Source organism: Petromyzon marinus, unplaced genomic scaffold (assembly GCF_048934315.1).
Source record: "Petromyzon marinus isolate PM22_M1 ecotype Great Lakes invasive population unplaced genomic scaffold, UKy_Petmar_22M1.pri1.0 PM_G_Scaffold_68, whole genome shotgun sequence".
NCBI classification, from domain to species: domain Eukaryota; kingdom Metazoa; phylum Chordata; class Hyperoartia; order Petromyzontiformes; family Petromyzontidae; genus Petromyzon; species Petromyzon marinus.
In genome coordinates, this window is record NW_027423022.1 from 365,089 (window position 1) to 375,516 (window position 10,428).

General features: G+C 43.4%; 1 long non-coding RNA gene across 1 annotated transcript; it reads right to left on the reverse strand.

Moving 5' to 3' along the window:
- Positions 1–827: 827 nt before the first annotated feature.
- On the reverse strand, positions 828–7,610 carry LOC142920135 (uncharacterized). The gene is made up of 3 exons (XR_012938685.1): positions 7,554–7,610; positions 1,187–1,309; positions 828–890 (listed from the first exon to the last, which is right to left on the reverse strand). It is a non-coding gene; the product is annotated as an uncharacterized LOC142920135 (long non-coding RNA).
- Positions 7,611–10,428: the final 2,818 nt, after the last annotated feature.

The following is a 10,428-nucleotide window of genomic DNA, read 5'->3' on the forward strand; positions in this document are numbered from 1 at the left end:
ATTTCGGCGGTCTGGCTACAAAAGGAATATTCATGAGAGCTAAATTCAGCTGACATAGCAAAGGGTGTTGAAAACAATACTAAATTAATGAATCCAGGCTCAGATGTCCTTGAATGCTGGGATGAACAGTTCCGATTTCAGCTGCATGTGCGTGCTGTGTTAACTTCCTGTTTCCATTATTATAAAGAGTTCCAGAGGAAAACAAAAGTAAACTATTGTTATGCTATAACCTCCGTGTTCAACAGAGTTAATAGACGTTACTGCAAACACAAACTGTACACTGTCACTGGGTAAACAGGCGGTGGTGTGTCTAGAATCACGCCTGGCCACCTTCATCTGCTCGGCATGATTGCTTTCTCACTCCACCAAGTAATTAATTGAGGATCAACGAACATAGCTGAGGCTAACTGGAGTTTGCGTGTCTCTCTCCGTGGTGAGATGTTAACTACCTCACCTGGTATACAGGAAGTCGTGGGTTCGATCCCGACCCTGACGCCTGCTGTATATTTGGAGTTTGCGGGTCCCTCCGTTTAGCGTCTTTGACCGATAGACATTGACACACGTATTCTTGTTTCTTTTGGTAAAGTTACGAAGATAGAAAATAACAATAACAGATAATACAATTACATTAAATAAAGATTACTTGTGTTGCGATCAAAACGACGTGAGTTTTTTTGCTTTATTTACAATGTTTTAATTATTTTTATTGTTATTTTTATTTATTTTTCTATCTACGTGACTTTACCGAAAGAACCAAGAATATTAATTCCTGCAGTCACCAAAGTTTTAAGTCAAAACATTCACACACGTTGACAAAGCCTCACCTTGTGTTGTTGTGGGCAGGTCGCTTCTGATAACAAGAGCGGTATAGCAGCTCAAGCGGGCTTGGCCTGGTGAAAAAAATCAAAACTGCGTGAATATTTACAATAAAACAAAGTTACAAAGTGGCGAGCCGGGTTAAGACAAATTAAACTTAAGCGAGATAATTAAAGTAAACGCAATCAGGTGAGGGCAGGAGGCAAGGCCCCGCGTGGCTAGGCCCCGCGTTGTAAAGTTCCAACCTGGACATCGATTCCAATGCTCGCTGCTACTCAACTGACATCCCTACGAGAGAGAGGCTCTACCTTGGTAAACAACAACCACCACCACCACCACAACGACCACCACAACGATGAGAATTTCTCACCTCGGATTTCAGTGCAGGAAGCGATAGCTACCTGTTTACCTCGTGACGTCATGCGGAAGCAGGTGACGTGACGTCACATCCGGAGTACGAGACACGCTCCTCCCACAATGAGCGGCTCCGTAGCTAAATAAATTAGAGAATAAATAAATTATGTTAATGTTACTCGTCCCATATGTCGTGGGCAATGAACCCGTCGCAATAAACTCGCGACGGCTTTAACGAACACATTATGTTAATGAACCGCCAGTCACTGGGCGTAGCTTTGCCCAAATAAGGATTGGCACTATACTCTTTGGTTCTATTGGGTAAAGTCACGTAGGTGAAAATAAAATAACAAAAAATCACGAAGTTTTGGCCAGAACACAAGCGGCCTTCCTCAGGTGAAGGGACGAGACTGTCTGGAGGACAGCGCTGGAGTGAAAAAAGCCACACTTAGATCACGACCTTTAAGCTGTGTGAGAAGAAACAAAGCGCCTTGTGATCACGGCATCTTTTGAGGAAGGTCAGCGTCTCGATGAGTTGCGACTTCTTGTCCCGTTGTCTGTTAAAAGCTCTAACAGATAGGTGAAAGCCCTCCCCGTAGAGGTAATCAATTCTAGATTTAAAGCTTTCGTGACTGCTAGGATCCATACTCTTTGGTTCTATTGGGTAAAGTCACGTAGGTAAAAATAAAATAACAAAAAATCACGACGTTTCTTTTGTTATTTTTTGTTATTTTATTTTCACCTACATGACTTTACCCAATAGAACCAAAGAGTATGGATCCTAGCCGTCACGAAAGCTTTAAATCTAGAAAGGATTGGCACTGGCAGTGACCCAAGCAGAGGTGACGTCACGCTCAAGAGTGCGGTGGAATACCTTGGTGACATGACGTCACTAGCGAGGTACACCTCTCCCTGGCGTTTCACGCCGATGAAGTAATGCTGAGTGATGACGTCAGAGAGCGGGGTTGGAGTTTAAGTTGATTTAGATTCATTTTCATTGCTCCCTCCCTTGGGTGCGTGGGCTCAGCTACAACAACGTGGACATTATTGTGTATACACTGTGTGTGTGTACACTGTGTGTATACACTGTGTGTGTCTGTGTATACTGTGTGTGTGTACACTGTGTGTGTGTACACTGTGTGTGTACACAGTGTGTGTGTGTACAGTGTGTGTGTACACTGTGTGTATACACTGTGTGTGTGTACACTGTGTGTGTGTACACTGTGTGTGTACACTGTGTGTGTGTGTACACTGTGTGTGTACACTGTGTGTGTGTACAGTGTGTGTGTGTACACTGTGTGTGTGTGTACACTGTGTGTGTACACTTCTAGATTTAAAGCTTTCGTGACTGCAAGGATCCATACTCTTTGGTTGTATTGGGTAAAGTCACGTAGGTAAAAGACGTTGTACTGTCCCCTGACGATATCCTTGTCAGCTTCGATGTGGTCTCTTTGTTCACCAAGGTCCCAGTACCTGATACCATTGAAATAATTGAAAATTTGGTCCAACATGGACTAGACCCCGACACACCTGCACTGGTTAGGCACTGCCTCAACAATACCTACTTTACTTGGAATGGCTCCTTCTACAAACAAAATGAGGGTACCCCCATGGGATCCCCCTTATCACCAGTGATAGCCAATATTTTCATGGAGAAATTTGAATCAGACGCCATCCAGACTTCCACCCTCAGACCTTCCCTGTGGAAGAGATATGTGGATGACACTTTCGTCATTTGGCCACATGGCCTCCCAGCTCTGAACCTTTTCCTACACCACATCAATTCCAAACATCCCGCCATCAAATTCACCATGGAAGTGGAGAAAGACGGCAAGCTACCATTCTTAGATGTTCTGTTTGAGAGGAGACCTGATGGCTCATTGGGGCATTCTGTCTACAGGAAACCCACCCACACAGATTCCTACTTGAAACCTGATTCCCACCACTACCCAGCGAAAAAGAATTATCTCATCAAAACTTTATACCATAGGGCTCATTGCATTTCGGACCAACACCACCTGACCAGTGAATTAAAACATGTACACCTGGCCCTCAAAAGGAATGGTTACTCTGACCGTACCATCCGCCAAGCTGTTTCTCCCTCCATACAGAAACAACCACTTGATACTCCGGTCAAAACCACCACACTACCATATATAGCAGGCGTTACTAAAAAGATTTCCAAAATTCTAAACAAACACAAGATCCAGGTCCGGTTCAATACAGTACACAAAATTCGTGATCTGATCCCATCCGTGAAGGATGTCATTCCTGACTTACAGTACCCCGGGGTTTACAAATTGAGTTGTACCTGCGGTGATTGCAATATCAGGGAGACAAAGCGACATGTCTCTGACCGAATTTGCGAGCACAAATCAGATTTGAAACACGGCAAAACGAATTCTTCTGCCGTGGCTGATCACTGTTACAACGCTGCGGGTGATCACGATATAATTTTCTCCGATACCAAGGTTCTTTGCAAACCCACGGGTTTTTATCAGAGATTTGTTCACGAGGCAATTCCGATCTACAAACACAGACACAATTTCAACCGAGAAGATGGTTTCAAATTTAGCAACCATTGAAAAGATGTTCTAAATCGAACTAAACATTAAACTAATTTCAATGGTACAGTATATTTTTCAAGTAGTGGTACCCCAAACTTTCGCAGCTCTTATAAATTCCCTTTTCACACCATCAATAGGTAAACTCTCCCCCCCCCCCCCCCGCGCCAAACGGCAAGTCCACCGGCACGTACAACACCTCTTTTCTAAAATCGGCCAATCAAATGCTAATTTTAATGCTAATTTCTTTGTCAGGACACCTTGTTTGCTCGCACACAGTTTAAAGGTCCGCGGTCTGAGCGTGGTTGTGTTTCGCAAAATTCTCCTGTTTGATTTGTACTAGGTGCCTCGGTGAATGTATATGCTCTGACTTTAACATAGCTATTTCTGTGACCAGTTACAAGCTAATCACTCAGCTATTTCAATGCTAAATTCTATGCTAATTCCTTTGTCAAGGGGTGCCTCTGCAGATGTGTATACTTTAACTTAGCTATTTCAATGAGCCATTTCAATGCTAAATTCTATGCTAATTCCTTTGTCAAGGCGCTTTGTTTCTTCTCACACAGCTTAAAGGTCGTGATCTGCGCGTGGCTTTTTCCACTCCAGCGCTGTCCTCCAGACAGTCTCGTCCCTTCACCTGATGAAGGCCGCTTGTGTTGTGGCCGAAACGTCGTGATTTTTGTTATTTTATTTTTTTACCTACGTGACTTTACCCAATAGAACCAAAGAGTATGGATCCTAGCAGTCACGAAAGCTTTAAAATATAGAATAGAAATGTAATGCAATACAACACAGAGAGTCGGCCAACATAAGAGTCAACACCCCAACTGGTTGATAACGTTCTTCCAAAGATTGCTCAATTTGAAAGAGAGACAAAACACAGACACGGAGACACATAGACAGAGAGAGATAACACAGAGACACACACACAGAGATACACACATACAGTGAGGGAAAAAAGTATTTGATCCCCTGCTGATTTTGTACGTTTGCCCACTGACAAAGAAATGATCAGTCTATAATTTTAATGGAAGGTTTATTTGAACAGTGAGAAACAGAATAACAACAAAAACATCCAGATAAACGCATGTCAAAAATGTTATAAATTTATTTGCATTTTAATGAGGGAAAAAAGTATTTGACCCCTCTGCAAAACATGACTTAGTACTTGGTGGCAAAACCCTTGTTGGCAATCACAGAGGTCAGACGTTTGTTGTAGTTGGCCACCAGGTTTGCACACATCTCAGGAGGGATTTTGTCCCACTCCTCTTTGCAGATCTTCTCCAAGTCATTAAGGTTTCGAGGCTGACGTTTGGCAACTCGAACCTTCAGCTCCCTTCAGATTTCCTATGGGATTAAGGTCTGGAGACTGGCTAGGCCACCCCAGGACCTTAATGTGCTGCTTCTTGAGCCACTCCTTTGTTGCCTTGGCCGTGTGTTTTGGGTCATTGTCATGCTGGAATACCCATCCACCATCCATTTTCAATGCCCTGGCTGAGAGAAGGAGGATCTCACCCAAGATTTGACGGTACATGGCCCCGTCCATCGTCTCTTTGATGCGGTGAAGTTGTCCTGTCCCCTTAGCAGAAAAACACCCCAAAGCATGTTTCCACCTCCATGTTTGACGGTGGGGATGGTGTTCTTGGGGTCATAGGCAGCATTCCTCCTCCTCCAAACACGGCGAGTTGAGTTGATGCCAAAGAAGTCCATTTTGGTCTCATTTGACCACAACACTTTCACCCAGTTGTCCTCTGAATCATTCAGATGTTCATTGGCAAACTTCAGACGGGCATGTATATGTGCTTTCTTGAACAGGGAAACCTTGCAGGCGCTGCAGGATTTCAGTCCTTCACGGTGAAGTGTGTTGTCAATTGTTTTCTTGGTGACTATGGTCCCAGCTGCCTTGAGATCATTGACAAGATCCTCCCGTGTAGTTCTGGACTGATTCCTCACCGTTCTCATGATCATTGCAACTCCACGAGGTGAGATCTTGCATGGAGCCCCAGGCCGAAGGAGATTGACAGTTTTTTTGCGTTTCTTCCATTTGCGAATAATCGCACCAACTGTTGTCACCTTCTCACCAAGCTGCTTGGCAATGGTCTTGTAGCCCATTCCAGCCTTGTGTAGGTCTACAATCTTGTCCCTGACATCCTTGTAGAGCTCTTTGGTCTTGGCCATGGTGGAGAGTTTGGGATCTGATTGATTGCTTCTGTGGACAGGTGTCTTTTATACAGGTAACGAGCTGAGATAAGGGGCACTCCCTTTAAGAGTGTGCTCCTAATCTCAGCTCGTTACCTGTATAAAAGACACCTGGGAGCCAGAAATCTTTCCGATTGAGAGGGGGTCAAATACTTATTTCCCTCATTAAAATGCGAATCAATTTGTAACATTTTTGACATGCGTTTATCTGGATTTTATTGTTGTTATTCTGTCTCTCACTGTTCAAATAAACCTACCATTAAAATTATAGACTAATCATTTCCTTGTCAGTGGGCAAACGTACAAAATCAGCAGGGGATCAAATACTTTTTTCCCTCACTGTAGGCACACAGAGAAACAACGCCTCTGTGTCGAGGCCTTAAATAGAGAGAGAGAGGGGGGCAGAGAGAGAGTGGAGGGGTGTAGAGAAATCCGTGAGTCAATGCAAGGCCGTAGCCATGGAGTCAACATTGGGGGGGGACCAAATCTACCAGGGGCTCTGGGGTCCCCCTCCAGGAAAAAAAAAATCTAAATTTGAAAACTCATTTCCTAAAATATTGCAAAATTTCACTAATACATGGGATGGAATTTTTTATTATTTGATACAATAATGTATAATATTGTATTACATTGCTGTTGTTTATTTTTTAACTTTTCTTGTTTCATAGTATGTAATGGCAGAGATTAGGGGTTCATAAAGTACAAGGCAATCATATAAACAAAAATCTACGCATTGTTATATGAAGACAAGTCCACATTTTGTGGCCAAGGTTTAGCAAGTTGTTTTTATTAACATAGCATAGCAATTATTATTTTAAAAAATATATTTTTATAGCAATATATTTGAAGGGGACATTTTGAGCATATTTGATTATTATGGGGGGGATATGTCCCCCACCAATATATATTATAATTATTATAATATATTATAATTACGGCCTTGTGTCAATGAGAGATTTGGAACTTTGGTGACTGCAGGAAATAATAATAACACGAGGACACGCAGAGAGAGAAAGCTCACTTATATTCTTGGTTCTTTCGGTAAAGTCACCACGTAGAAGGGAAACAATAAAATAATACAAATATAAAACAATAAAGAACATTTTCTTGTTGTGGTTTTCACACCTGATGATGATTGCTCGTGTTGCAGTTGAAACGTCGTGAGAATTTTATTGTTTTATATTATTATTTTATTGTTTCCCTTCTACGTGGTGGTGACTTTACCGAAAGAACCAAGAATATGAATCCCTGCAGTCAAGAAAGCTTTAAATCAAAAGCACACTTAATCAAACAAACTGAGTAAAACTTGGAAATGTAATGCAATGCAACACAGAGAGTCGGTCAACACACAATAAACGCATAGCCTGGTAGATTACTTTCTTACAAAGATTGCTCAACTAAGAGAGATAATTGAAGCAAACGCGATCAGGCGAGGGCAGGAGGCCCCGCGTGGCTAGGCCCCGCGTTGTAAAGTTCCAAACTGGACATCGATTCCCATGCTCGCTGCTACTCAACTGACATCCCTACGGGAGAGAGAGCGAGGCTCTACCTTGGTAAACAACAACAACAACCACCACCACCACAACCACCACCACCACAACCGCGATGAGAATTTCTCACCTCGGATTTCAGTTCACGCGCGGAGCGGAAGATTCCTGTTACCTCGTGACGTCACGCGGCAGCAGGAGATGACGTCACTTGCGTGGTACAAGAACACTCCTCTCCCGCAACGAGCGGGTCTTAATTTAAATAAATTATGTTAATGAGGCCGGCCCATACGTGGAGGGATGGGGCGTGGGTGCTGAACCCGTCGCAATAAACTCGCGACAGTCGACACGAATATATTATGTTAATGAGCCGCCAGTCACCGGGCGTAGCTTTGCCCAAATAAGGATTGTACAGATAACGGAAGTGACACAGGCAGAGGTGGTGTCACGCTCAAGGGCGCGGTAGACGGGGTGGGGTGAATACCTTGATGACATGACGTCACTAACGAGGGACACCTCCCCCTGGCGTTTCACGCCGATGAGGTGTGCTGAGTAGTGACGTCACAGAGCGGGATTGGAGTTTAAGTTGATTTAGATTCATTTTCCATTGCTCCCTCCCTTGAACTCAGCAACAACGTGGACATTGCATCCCACTGGGATTTTTAGCACACAGCGTTGGTGTACGGTGCTTTTTTCAGGAATATTTTGCTGTTTTTTATTCATGGATTTTCTGTTTGCAGAGTCACACAAAGTAGTCACTTTAAGATGTGTTTCTTGTTCATGTTTGTTGTGGTTGCACTTGATTCAAGAGCCGAATGGCTCACAGGGGTATACCAAAATAAATAAACTGAAATTATTGTGTACACTCTGTGTGTGTACACACTGTGTGTACGTACACTGTGTGTGTGTACACTGTGTGTGTACACATACACACTGTGTGTGCACTGTGTGTGTGTACACTGTGTGTGTGTGCACTGTGTGTGTACACTGTGTGTGTGTACACTGTGTGTGTACACTGTGTGTGTGTGTACACGTACACACTGTGTGTGTGTACACTGTGTGTGTGTACACACTGTGTGTGTACACTGTGTGTGTACACACTGTGTGTGTGTGTACACTGTGTGTACACGTACACACTGTGTGTGTGTACACTGTGTGTGTGTACACTGAGGGTGTGTGCACTGTGTGCACTGTGTGTGTGTACACTCTGTGTGTGTGTGTAAATTGTGGGGGGCACAGTCATCTCAGTCGACCAATGGGCATCTTTTCATCAATTTATTATTTTCCAATTTTCTTGTTTTTTAAATTTTCTATCTAAGTGACTTTACGGAAAGAACCAAGAATGTGGTAGCACATTCTTGGTTCTTTGCAGAGGTTCAAGGTTAAAATCCGACAGGCACACCTGGCTACCCCAGTAACATTCACCACAATATGCGCAGTCTGCTAAACGGCAGATGTAAAACATAACGTTGCGTCATTCACAACGCACATTGCATGTTGGTGTCATGGTCAAAATTGCGGAAATTCCAAACATTATCCAGAAACTCCACAACGGAGACACGCACCGCCTGTACCAACGACGGAGGCGCAGACGCTCGATTACGTTGGAATCGATCTGCAGACGGCCAGCAGCTCCGTGTCGCCTTATCTCGATCCCGCAATCCCAACCAGGTGAAAGTCCGCATCGAACCGAACCCCCGGCAAGGCCATCGTCTACTTATCGACGAGAGAAAATTCACACGAAATATCGTTTTCAATGACGTCTTCCAGATGTAAATTGAGACAAGCTTTTAATGAAGAAATACAATAATCTAATTCAAAACACAACACAATTCAAAGATGCTTCATTTTAAAACTTCAAAACGGAGCATGGGGTACTTGCGTGAATGCGTCCTTCGTGTGCAAATGTTGTGACTTTCCTGGCCTGAAGGCCGTCAATATGTTGGACTATTATTGGTGCACAGCGTCTCAACAACAGCAGTGGGGTTTGCTTCAACCGATAGGTACGAACATCCAGACGTCAATCAGCAAGGCACATTTCTAGTCCTAGTTAGACAAAATCTACGTCAACACGTAAGACAAAACTACAATTCGTGTTGTAGAGAATGTACCTCCTCCTATACGTGTAACTTTTAAGTGGTATGCCTTGTAACTGATGAATGATCTGAGCGTGACCTATTTCAAAGACAATGAGTTGCTCCAGATGCTTCGTGGAACACAAAAACACCATTTGACCTGTATCACAAGAACAACGGGTCTCACCTGAGTTCTCTGTACAGGTTACTTTCAAACACAAACACACACCTTGTCCTAACATCACTTATTCAATGTTTGACCCTTGCAGATCAAATGTTGCAAGTATGCACAAAATCAGACAAGTATTCATTCTAAATTATTGACAGGCATATTAACAAAATTGGATTACTTCAGTGAAATATCCTGCATCACGTTACATCGTATTAACAAGCTTTTTTAAAAAAAGCAGTCTGCTTCACAGTGTATGTAAAACATACTATTGTGTCATTCAAAACGAGTAGGCCATTGCATGCTGGCGTCTGAGTGAAAATGTAGCAAATTCTAAACATTACCTACAAACTACACAACTGAGATTACACATCAATCATCGCCCCCTATGGATAGGCTCTTGTCCACATGCAGGCCGGTGCAGGGTCACCACCTTGTGCCACACAGGGGCAGCTGCTACTTGGGGATGCTCATTGAGTGTTTCAGGCGAGGTATGACACAAAACTCCGAGTTGCTGAGGAGATTAAGCAAGCACCATGTAAAAGCAATTATTATGATAACATAGTGAATGCTTGGGAGCTTATTGGCTCTTGCTCCTGGTTAGAGATCTACCCAACCCACGGGCCCACAAAGTGTTCAACTTCACATTCTTGTCATTAAAGGCCTGTGACAAAGGTGCATCTATTGGATAGACATTATATCAAGCTTACACATCTACCGGGTCTCCACTTGACTTTGTATTGTCTAGGAGCAAGTCCACCCAC